Genomic DNA, 12,834 nt, shown 5'->3' with positions numbered 1-12,834 from the left:
TCCTGTTGCAGAGTAGTCCGGACCCTCTTAAGGGTGTCCGAGGGCTCGGCAACCGAATGAAGGTTCTGCTTGAGAAGGCCGCTTTGTACTTCTGTTGCTAGGGCAGCTGTGTGCTCTTTTGTACGGAGAGAGTGTTCCGTATTGCCATTGACTGTTATGGTGCTGTGTGGGCCGTGCATCTTGAGCTTGAGATAAGCATAGTGTGGCACTGTGTTGAATCGAGCAAACGTAGTTCGTCCGAGCAGTGCATGATAGCCGTTGTGGAATGAGACGATATCGAAGACTAACTCCTCGCTTCGGAAGTTGTCCGGAGATCCGAAGACAACCTCTAGTGTGATTGAGCCCATACAACGGGCCTCTATGCCTGGGATGACTCCTTTAAAGGTGGTCTTTGTAGGCTTGATCCTTGATGGGTTAATGCACATTTTTTGCACTGTATCCTGATAGAGCAGATTGAGGCTGCTACAGCCGTCCATAAGGACACGAGTCAGGTGGAACCCATCAATTATTGGGTCTAAGACCAGTGCGGCTGAGCCTCCATGATGGATGCTGGTCAGGTGATCCCGGCGATCAAAGGTGATCGGGCATGACGACCATGGATTGAGTTTTGGGGCGATTGGCTCTATCGCGTAGACGTCCCTGAGCGCACTGATGACCCACAAGTATAGGGGATATATCATAGTCCTTTTGATACGTAAGAGTGTCGAACCCAACGAGGAGCAGAAGGAAATGATAAGCGGTTTCCAGCAAGGTATTCTCTGCAAGTACTGAAATAAGTGGTAACAGATAGTTTTGTGATAGGATAATTTGTAATGAGCAACAAGTAACAAAAGTAAATAAAGTGCAGCAAGGTGGCCCAATCCTTTTTGTAGCAAAGTGCAAGCCTGGACAAACTCTTATATAGGGAAAAGCGCTCCCGAGGACACATGGGAATATCGTCAAGCTAGTTTTCATCACGCTCATATGATTCGCGTTCGGTACTTTGATAATTTGGTATGTGGGTGGACCGGTGCTTGGGTACTGTCCTTACTTGGACAAGCATCCCACTTATGATTAACCTTTATTGCAAGCATCCGCAACTACAACAGAAGTATTAGGGTAAACCTAACCATAGCATGAAACATATGGATCCAAATCAGCCCCTTATGAAGCAACGCATAAACTAGGTTTTAAGCTTCTGTCACTCTAGCAACCCATCATCTACTTATTACTTCCCAATGCCTTCCTCTAGGCCCAAATAATGGTGCAGTGTTATGTAGTCGATGTTCACATAACACCACTAGAGGCTAGACAACATACATCTCATCAAAATATCGAACGAATACCAAATTCACATGACTACTAATAGCAAGACTTCTCCCATGTCATCAGGAACAAGCGTAACTACTCACAAAGCATATTCATGTTCATAATAAGAGGGGTATTAATATGCATATAGGATCTGAACATATGATATTCCACCACATAAACCAACTAGCATCAACTACAAGGAGTAATTAACACTACTAGCAACCTACTAGTACCAATCTCGGACTTGGAGACAAGAATTGGATACAAGAGCTGAACTAGGGTTTTGAGAGGAGAGGGTGCTGGTGAAGATGTTGATGGAGATTTCCCTCTCCCGATGAGAGGAGCGTTGGTGATGACGATGGCGATGATTTCCCCCTCCTGGAGGGAAGTTTCCCCGGCAGAACAGCTCTACCGGAGCCCTAGATTGTATCCGCCAAGGTTCCACCTTGTGGCGGCGGAGATTCGCTTAGGAAGATGGCTTATGATTTTTTTCCTCATTGAAAGACACCATATAGCAGAAGACGGCCATCGGAGGGCCACCAGGGGGCTCACGAGGTAGGGGGCACGCCCAGGGTTAGGGCGCGCCCCCCACCCTCGTGGGTAGGGTGTGGCCCCCCCTGGTGAACTTCTTCCGTTGAGTATTTTTTATATATTATGAAAACGTCTTCCGTGAAGTTTCAGGACTTTTGGAGCTGTGCAGAATAGGTCTCTAATATTTGCTCCTTTTCCAGCCCAGAATCCTAGTTGTCGGCATTCTCCCTATTTATGCAAACCTTGTAAAATAAGAGAGAATAGGCATAAGTATTGTGACATAATGTGTAATAACAACCCATAATGCAGTAAATATCGATAAAAAATCATGATGCAAAATGGACGTATCAACTCTCCCAAGCTTAGACCTCACTTGTCCTCAAGCGAAAGCCGATAACGATAAATTTGTCCACATGTTTAGAGGTAGAGGTGTCAATAAAATAAAATACAGACATGAGGGCATCATGATCATTCTTAAAGCAGCAACATATATGGACATTGTCATATGATTTCTTATGATAGAGTAATAATTCAATCACAATTTCAAATATGAATCATAAACCTCATTGAAAGCTAACAAATTATAATATCAGTCATTGGAGCAGTTGCAATTTATCATAACATAGGAAAGAGTCAATATAAGAGTTTTCAGCAAGTCCACATACTCAACTATCATATAGCCTTTCACAATTGCTAACACTCACGGAATACTTATGGGTATGGAGTTTTAGTCGGACACAGAGAAAGATAGGGGCTTATAGTTTTGCCTCCCAACGTTTTACCTCAAGGGTAATGTCAACAATAATAGTTCATGAAAACTCACATCCAATTAGCCATATATACCAGGATCTTTCCAACATACTGTGCTTGCCAAAGGATAAAACGTAGAAGGAAGGGTGAAGATCACCATGACTCTTATGCAAGGTAGGAGATAAAAGTAAAAGATAGGCCCTTCACAGAGGGAAGCAGAGGTTGTCATGCGCTTTTATGGTTGGATGCACAAAATCTTAATGCAAAAGAACGTCACTTTATATTGCCACTTGTGATATGGACCTTTATTATGCAGTCTGTCGCTTTTATTTATTCCATATCACACGATCGTATAAAGCTTATTTTCTCCCACACTAATAAGTCATACATATTTAGAAAGCAATTTTTATTGCTTGCACCGATGACAACTTACTTGGAGGATCTTACTCAATCCATAGGTAGGCATGGTGAACTCTCATGGAAAAACTGGTTTAAGGGTATTTGGAAGCACAAGTAGTATCTCTACTTGGTGCGATGAATTGGCTAGCATGAGGGGGAAAGGCAAGCTCAACATGTTGGAGGATCCATGACAATACAATTTATCTCAGATGTAAGAAAACATAACCCATTACGTTGTCTTCCTTGTCCAACATCAACTCTTTAGCATGTCATATTTTAATGAGTGCTCACAATCGTGAAATATGTCCAAGATAGTATATTTATATGAGGAGAGTCTTATCCGAACACGGGTGCAATCTTCGGTCTTCATATCTTCACAGCCCATCAGTGTGGCCCATAGATAATAGGCCGGACGCCCGAGGACCCCTTAGTCCAAGACTCCCTCAGCAGGCGCCCCCCACCCTCGTGGGCCCCTCGCAGCTCCACCGACGTACTTCTTCCTCCTATATATACCCATATACCTCGAAAACATCCAGGAGCACCACGAAACCCTATTTCCACCGCCGCAACCTTCCGTACCTGTGAGATGCCATCTTGGGGCCTTTTACGGAGCTCCGCCGAAGGGGGTATTGATCACGGAGGGCTTGTACATCAACACCATAGCCTCTCCGATGATGTGTGAGTAGTTTACCACAGACCTTCGGGTCCATAGTTATTAGCTAGATGGCTTCTTCTCTCTCTCTCTCTTTGGATCTCAATGCAAAGTTCTCCTCGATTCTCTTGGAGATCTATTCGATGTCATTCTTTTTGTGGTGTGTTTGTCGAGATCCGATGAATTGTGGGTTTATGATCAAGATTATCTATGAACAATATTTGATTCTTCTCTGAAATCTTTTATGCATGATTTAAATATCTTTGCAAGTGTCTTCGAATTATCAGTTTGGTTTGGCCTACTAAATTGATCTTTCTTGCAATGGGAGAAGTGCTTAACTTTGGGTTCAATCTTGCAGTGTCCTTTCCCAGTGACAGCAGGGGCAGCAAGGCACGTATTGTATTGTTGCCATCGAGGATAAAAAGATGGGGTTTATATCATATTGTTTGAGTTTATCCCTCTACATCATGTCATCTTGCCTAATGCGTTACTCTGTTCTTATGAACTTAATACTCTAGACGCATGCTGGATAGCGGTCGATGTGTGGAGTAATAGTAGTAGATACAGAATCATTTCGGTCTGCTTGTCGCGGACATGATGCCTATATACATGATCATGCCTAGATATTCTCATAATTATGCACTTTTCTATCAATTGCTCGACAGTAATTTTTCACCCACCGTAACACTTATGGTATTTTGAGAGAATCCACTAGTGAAACCTATGGCCCCCGGGTCTATCTTCCATCATATTATTTTCATATCAACTTGCTATTTTTATACCGTTTATTTTGCAATCTTTATTTTCCAATCTATATCATAAAAATACCAAAAACATTTATCTTATTATCTCTATCAAATCTCACTTTCGTAAGTGACCGTGAAGGGATTGACAACCCCTTTTTCGTGTTGGTCGCGAGGTTCTTGTTTGTTTGTGCAGGTACTAGGTGACTTGTGCGTTACCTCCTAGTGGATTGATACCTTGGTTCTCAAAAGCAGAGGGAAATTCTTACGCTACTGTGCTGCATCACCCTTTCCTCTTCAAGGGAAAACCAACACATGCTCAAGAGGTAGCAAGAAGGATTTCTGGCACCGTTGCCGGAGAGGTTGCATCAAGTCAAGACATACCAAGTACCCATCACAAACTCTCATCCCTTGCATTTCATTATTTGCTATTTGCCTCTCCCCCACTTCACCCTTGCCGTTTTATTTGCCTCTTTTTCGTTCGCCTCTTTTTGCTTGCCTCTTGCTGCCATCATGTCTGAAATTGGGGAGGTTATCGTTGATAAGGATAGTGGTAATAACATGGAAAACATTGATACTTTTGTTGATCCTCATGAAGAACCCACTATTTTACACACTAAAAAGTTTCAGATTGGTAGTGGTAATATTATTGGAAAAAGAGTTATTCAACATTTCTTTACTTGTGTCGGTGCTTTGCCTACCATGAGCGGGTCTATTCTTCATAAAACTAGTAGTCTTGCATATGCTATATCATTGCTTGTTGTTGAACTTGAAAGAAAATGTATCCATATGCATCCTTGCATCCAGAGGATCTTTCTAGAATTTTCTAATATTGAGCATTCTTCTGTTAAGCGAGCAGCTACCATCTTTTTAGCTCATGAGTTCAGATTTATAATAGAAGAGGCTAATGAAATTTTTGCGCATTATAGGGTGGATGCGGGCCGTCCTCCCATAGAAGCAATCCTTTTTTAACAAGAGGACATAATGCGCTTACGATCGTTAGATCATGTTGCTTTTAACGAAAACCTTAGAAAGAAGATTCCTACCGATGTTCTTGTTGATAGGATTTCTGAACTTAATGATAATTTTTCTATCCAAAACAATGGGTTGGGTTTTTCCCTTGAACGAAGGCTCGTGACTTTTTTCCAAAAGAATGCTTATAATGATGAATTGGTTGTGCAATATGAGGGGCCAAAGGAGGAACCAATACCTCCCGAGCTTGATCTTGGGGACTTTTGTCGCATTAAATATTTAGCCCTTTTGATTACTTTTGCTTGACACAAAGAAAGCTTGCTGCTGAACGTAGGGAGTATGAGATGAGTTTTCACGATTTACCTTATCATTATCATGATAATACCTAGATCTATTCTTGTTTGTATGCCTACCTAGGGGCGTTAAACGATAGCGCTTGTTGGGAGGCAACCCAATTTTATTTTTGTTTCTTGCTTTTTGGTTCTGTTTAGTAATAAATAATTCATCCAGGTTCTGTTTAGATGTGGTTTTATGCTTTAATTAGTGTTTGTGCCAAGTAGAACCTTTGGGAAGACTTGGGGGAAGTTTTTGCGATCTTGCTGTAAAAAACAGAAACTTTAGTGCTCACGAGATTTGCTGCAATTGTTTACTGGAGAGTGCGATTAGGTTGATTCCTTTTTCAGATGATTAATAGACAAATTCCTCACGTCTAACAATTTATTTCAGAATTTTTGGGGTTACATAAGTATTCGAAACCTACAGATTCCTACAGACTGTTCTGTTTTTGACAGATTCTGTTTTTCGTGTGTTGTTTGCTTATTTTGATGAATCTATGGCTAGTATCGGGGTGTATGAACCATGGATAAGTTGGAATACAGTAGGTTTAACACCAATATAAATAAAGAATGAGTTCATTACAGTACCTTGAAGTGGTGGTTTGTTTTCTTATACTAACGGAGATCATGAGATTTTCTATTGAAGTTTTGTGTTGTGAAGTTTTCAAGTTTTGGGTAAAGATTTGATGGATTTTGGAACAAGGAGTGGCAAGAGCCTGAGCTTGGGGATGCCCAAGGCACCCCAAGTTAAAATTCAAGGACAACCAAAATCCTAAGCTTGGGGATGCCCCGGAAGGCCTCCCCTCTTTCGTCTTCGTCCATCGTTAACTTCACTTGATGCTATATTTTTATTCACCACATGATATGTGTTTTGCTTGGAGCGTCTTGTATGATTTGAGTCTTTTCTTATTAGTTTCACACAATAATACTTAATGCACAGAACTTTTGGTAGAGACACATATGAATCGGAATTTATTTGAATACTCTATGTGCTTCACTTATATCTTTTGAGCTAGATAATTTTGCTCTAGTGCTTCACTTATATCTTTTTAGAGCACGGCGGTGGTTTTATTTTATAAATTTTTTTATCTCTCATGCTTCACTTATATGATTTTGAGAGTCCTTTAGAACAGCATGGTAATTTGCTTTGGTTATAAAATTAGTCCTAATATGATTGGCATCCAGGATGGGTATAATAAACCTATCATAAAAAGTGCATTAACTACTATGAGAAGTTTGATACTTGATGATTGTTTTGAGATATGAAGATGGTGATATTAGATTCATGCTAGTTGATTAGTTGTGAATTTGATAAATACTTGTGTTAAAGTTCGTGATTTCCGTAGCATGCACGTATGGTGAACCGTTATGTGATAAAGTCGGAGCATGATTTATTTATTGATTGTCTTCCTTATGAGTGGCGGTCGGGGACGAGCGATGGTCTTTTCCTACCAATCTATCCCCTAGGAGCATGTGCGTAGTACTTTGTTTCAATAACTAATAGATTTTTGCAATAAGTATGTGAGTTCTTTATGACTAATGTTGAGTCCATGGATTATACGCACTCTCACCCTTCCACCATTGCTAGCCTCTCTAGTACCGCGCAACTTTCGTCGGTACCATAAACTACCATATACTTTCCTCAAAACAGCCACCATACCTACCTATTATATCATTTCCGTAGCCATTCCGAGATATATTGCCATGCAACTTACCACCGTTCCGTTTATTATGACACCCTTCATCATTGTCATATTGCTTTGCACGATCATGTAGTTGACATTGTATTTGTGGCAAAGCCACCGTTCATAATTCTTTCATACATGTAACTCTTCATTCATTGCACACCCCGATACATCGCCAGAGGCATTCACATAGAGTCATATTTTGTTCTAGTATGGAGTTGTAATTTTTGAGTTGTAAGTAAATAAAAGTGTGATGATCATCATTATTAGAACATTGTCCTGTGAGGAAAGGATGATGGAGACTATGATTCCCCCACAAGTCGGGATGAGACTCCGGACAAAAAAAAGAGAGAAATGAGAGAAAAAGAGATAAGGGACAATGCTACTATCCATTTACCACACTTGTGCTTCAAAGGAGCACCATGATCTTCATGATAGAGAGTCTCCTATGTTGTCACTTTCATATACTAGTGGGAATTTTACACTATAGAACTTGTCTTGTATATTCCAATGATGGGCTTCCTCAAATTGCCCTAGGTCTTCGTGAGCAAGCAAGTTGGATGCACACCCACTTAGTTTCTTTTTGAGCTATCATACACTTATAGCTCTAGTGCATCTGTTGCATGGCAATCCCTCCTCACTCACATTGATATCTATTGATGGGCATCTCCATAGCCCGTTGATACGCCTAGTTGATGTGAGACTATCTTGTCCCTTTTGTCTTCTCCACAACCACCATTCTATTCCACATATAGTGTTATGTCCATGGCTCACGCTCATATATTGCGTGAAGATTGAAAGAGTTTGAGAAAATCAAAAGTATGAAACAGTTGCTTGGCTTGTCATCAGGGTTATGCATGATTTAAATACTTTGTGTGGTGAAGATAGAGCATAGCCGTAGGGATAACTTTCTTTAGCCATGTTATTTGGAGAAGACATGATTTCTTTATTAGTATGCTTGAAGTATTATTATTTTTATGTAAACATTAAACTTTTGTCTTGAATCTTTCGGATCTGAACATTCATGCCGCAATAAAGAAAATTACATTGAGAATTATGTTAGGTAGCATTCCACATCAAAAATTCTGTTTTTATCAATTACCTACTTGAGGACGAGCATGAATTAAGCTTGGGGATGCTTGATACGTCTCCAATGTATCTATAATTTTTTATTGTTCCATGCTATTATATTATCTGTTTTGGATGTTTAATGGGATTTAATTTACACTTTTGTATTATTTTTTGGACTAACCTACTAACCAAAGGCCCAGTGCAAATTGTTGTTTCCTTGCCTATTTCAGTGTTTTGCAAAAAAGGAATATCAAATGGAATGAAACCTTCCGGAGAGTTATTTTTGGAACAAACGTGATCCAGGAGACTTGGAGTGGCCGTCAAGAAAGAAGCGAGGAGGCCACGAGGCAGGGGGCGCGCGCCCAGGGGCAGGCGCGCCCCCCACCCTCGTGGGCCCCTCGCAGCTCCATCGACGTACTTCTTCCATCTATATATACCCATATACCCCGAAAACATCCAGGAGCACCACGAAACCCTATTTCCACCGCCGCAACCTTCTATACCCGTGAGATCCCTTCTTGGGGCTTTTTCCGGAGCTCCGCCGGAGGGGGAATTGATCACAGAGGGCTTCTACATCAACACCATAGCCTCTCCGATGATGTGTGAGTAGTTTACCATAGACCTTTGGGTCCATAGTTATTAGCTAGATGGCTTCTTCTCTCTCTTTGGATCTCAATACAAAGTTCTCCTCGATTCTCTTGGAGATCTTTTCGATGTAATTCTTTTTGCGGTGTGTCTGTCGAGATCCGATGAATTGTGGGTTTATGATCAAGATTATCTATGAACAAAATTTGATTCTTCTCTGAAATATTTTATGCATGATTTAAATATCTTTGCAAGTCTCTTCGAATTATCAGTTTGGTTTGTCCTACTAGATTGATCTTTCTTGCAATGGGAGAAGTGCTTAGCTTTGGGTTCAATCTTGCGGTGTCCTTTCCCAGTGACAGTAAGGGCAGCAAGGCACGTGTTGTATTGTTGCCATCGAGGATAAAAATATGGGGTTTACATCAGATTGCTTGAGTTTATCCCTCTACATCATGTAATCTTGCCTAATGTGTTACTCTGTTCTTATGAACTTAATACTCTAGATTCATGCTGGAAAGCGGTCGATGTGTGGAGTAATAGTAGTAGATGCAGAATCATTTCGGTCTACTTGTCGCGAACGTGATGCCTATATACATGATCATGCCTAGATATTCTCATAATTATGCACTTTTCTATCAATTGCTTGACAGTAATTTGTTCACCCACCGTAACACTTATGCTATTTTAAGAGAAGCCACTAGTGAAACCTATGGCCCCGGGGTCTATATTCCATCATATTATTTTCATATCAACTTGCTATTTTTATTACTGTTTATTTTGCAATCTTTATTTTCCAATCTATATCATAAAAGGACGCGACTAGCCAGCAACCGTTGGCTGGCTAGACGTCCAGGGCACACACCCCAAATTGGGTAGTGGACCTCTCCCCACATCCACCTGGCAAACCAAAAAGGAAAGAAACGGTCCCCTCACGCACATGGCCATGAGGGGAGAACCTGTCATAATCATAACTGTTGTTCCTCCCTATAGACATTAGCGTGAGGCTCACGCTGACACACCAAACCCACACCCACCTCACCTCCTCCCTTGACCTCCCCTTCTCCATCTGTCCTCCCCTCCATTGCTACAACAGTTGCCCTCCGTTTTGGTGGCCACGAGATCCAGTGGTTTCTGAATTCCCCCAACCCACATACCCCCCCTCCCCCTCTTCTTTCCCTCCTACTCCTGCAACGAATCCAACACCTGAAAAGGTGGGTTTACATCTTGATGGCCCTCTCGGACGCCTCCTCTTTTAAAGAACTCTGAAACCAAGGGTTTATCAGTGAGAGAATATACAACATGGTAGTTAATGTTTGTGGAAGGCAAAAAAGAACTACTGAGATGTTATTATGCATGCAAATTAATGTTTTTTTGCGCAAGTTGGTATGACGTGCAGGCAAGTCTGGAATGATTTTCAGGCAACTCGTGCTGAGAACACAGGGAAAACCCTCTCTTGAAAGTACTGTTCTAGTTTATGCTTAGATTTTTTGCAAGTATCTACGGAGTGTTGTAGGTTGCATAAAGCTGCTGTATTTTGGTTGATCTTGAAGCTTGTCTAAGCTTTTGGGCAAGTTGTGTATATGTGTATGCAATCATGGAGGAAAAAAATGCAGGCAACTCATGTTTCTTGTGTGGTAGAAAAATAAATTAAGGAAAAAGAGGTCTTGAAAGTTACAGGGTTTGGCTGTTACGAGTAAACGGGCAAATATCTACTTGAACTATAGGTTGCGCAATCGTAGCAGTAGCTGCTTTATTTCGTTGTTTATTTTGCTACTGGATTTTGGGCAATGTGTCTTTCAGGAGCTTCGCTGTAACTGCGGCTATTGTGTTGATTGTGCTTCTAGCTGTTCACATATCTAGGCAAGTTTCTATAATATTTGGGCAAGTAGGGAATGGTTTAGAGGCAACTCATTTTATTTGGTTGTGTGAAAAAAGAAACATAACCCTCTTGAAGTTCTGGTCTTAGTTCTTGCTTTGGATTTTGGATAGGTATGTGGGGCTAATGTTGTGTATGCAGGTGAAAAAAGAGATTAATTTATTGGCCACTAATGCTTAAAACCCTCAGAAGCAAAAATCAGATAAAAATGTTTACACCTTTATATGTGTTTCTTCTAAGCATATATAAATTCAGACAAAATTGACCCATTTGCTCGTGCAATATTTAACTAACCAGTCCACATATTGAATCTGGGAATAGAGTAAGCTATTGGTGGCTGTGTGAAGTTTACCTTGAAGTGTGTAGTAAAAATCTTTCATGCTTGCTAAAAATGAACCAAGGTGCAGCGGAGGAAAGAAAGAGAAGGTTTGATTTTTCCTCACCTTGTTCATCCTGGTTGCAATTCGTTTTCCAATGTTTTCCCCTCATTTCTTCCAGTATGAGCATTAGTGAGCAACCACATCCATGTTTAAAGCAAATCAAGTGTTGACAAAAAGCTAGTCATGTCAGTACATGAAAACTGTTCCGTTTTCCTTCCTCCGACTACTGGTTGTTGTACATGCGGGGAAACCCCTTAATGCTTTTCTTAGGTTTCTTTTTGTACTAGGAATGTGTTGAGAAAACAAAAAAGAGCAGCCAAGTTCTAGGGTTTGTTTAAGCAAAGTCAGTGTTGGCAGTAAGCAACTCTTGTGTGTTCGTGTGTGCTAGAACTTGATGTGCAGGGGGAAAGTGTGCACAACTATAGTGGTTTTTTAAGCAAATCAAATGTTTACAATAAGCAAGTCGTGTCAGTACATGAAAACTATTTCGATTTTCTTTGTCCAACTACTGGTTGATGTACATCGAGAGAAACACGTTGATATTTTCTTAGGTTTCTTTTTCTACTACAAGTGTGTTGAAAAACAAAAAAGACCGGCAACTTCTAAGGTATATTTAAGCAAAATTAGTGTTGCTAGTAAGCAACTCCTGTGTGCTCCTGCGTGCTAGAACTTTGTGTGAAGTGGGGAGAACTGTGAGCCTATTGGGCCGCTTTTAAGCAAAAAATGAAATGGGTGGGTGAAAGCAAAATCACATAAGCTTGTCGTTTTTAGTTTGCTTTTGTACAAAAATGGTTCTCCTTGGAAAAAAGGGCAGCAACCTTTAAGTGTTTTTAAGCAAATTCAGTGCTACCATTAAACAATTTGTGATATGTTGTTATTAACTGACCTACTGGGCTCTTTATATTCTTTACTGTAATCACTGGAAAAAATAATTGTAGGCAAGTACTGCGGTTTTTATAGGCAAGTTCAAAAGCAAAATCAGGTAATCAAGAAAACTTGACCCCCCAAGATAGTACATAACTAAGCTCCAGAACATGATGGTGTGTGTCAGGTAAATCACACATTCAAAAACATGCAAAAGTCACAAAGTTTGCCTCAAAAACAACAGGCAAGTCACATAGTTAACACTAGCAAGTAACATTTAAATGTCAAGCAAGTCCTACTAAAAATGTGAGACAAACCATGTGGATGCTTGAAAAGGGGAAAAGAAAAAGAGCTTACCTACAGCTAGTGTTGAATATGTGACTCGCTTGATATTTGAATGCGAGTTGCTAGTGTCGAGCAGGTTACTTGCTTGACAATTGAATGTGATTTGCCTGTTCTACATGTGTGATTTGCCTGAAAAACAACCCCATACCCCATCCCCCCTAGGTATGTGCCTAACATTTGTATGTGACCTATCATTTCTGTTTAACTTGCTTGTTGTGTGTTTCAATTGTCTGGTCTAGTAGTGTAGACTTTCCTAACCCTTGGCTTTTAGTCCAAATGATTATGTGTGTGTTGTGCTTGTGAACTTTGATATATTGTGTGTGTGAGGTGCCTAAAAAACAAATCATGTGATCTAG

Source organism: Triticum dicoccoides, chromosome 6A (assembly GCF_002162155.2).
Source record: "Triticum dicoccoides isolate Atlit2015 ecotype Zavitan chromosome 6A, WEW_v2.0, whole genome shotgun sequence".
Lineage (NCBI taxonomy): Eukaryota > Viridiplantae > Streptophyta > Magnoliopsida > Poales > Poaceae > Triticum > Triticum dicoccoides.
Note: the sequence above shows the minus strand (reverse complement) of the source record.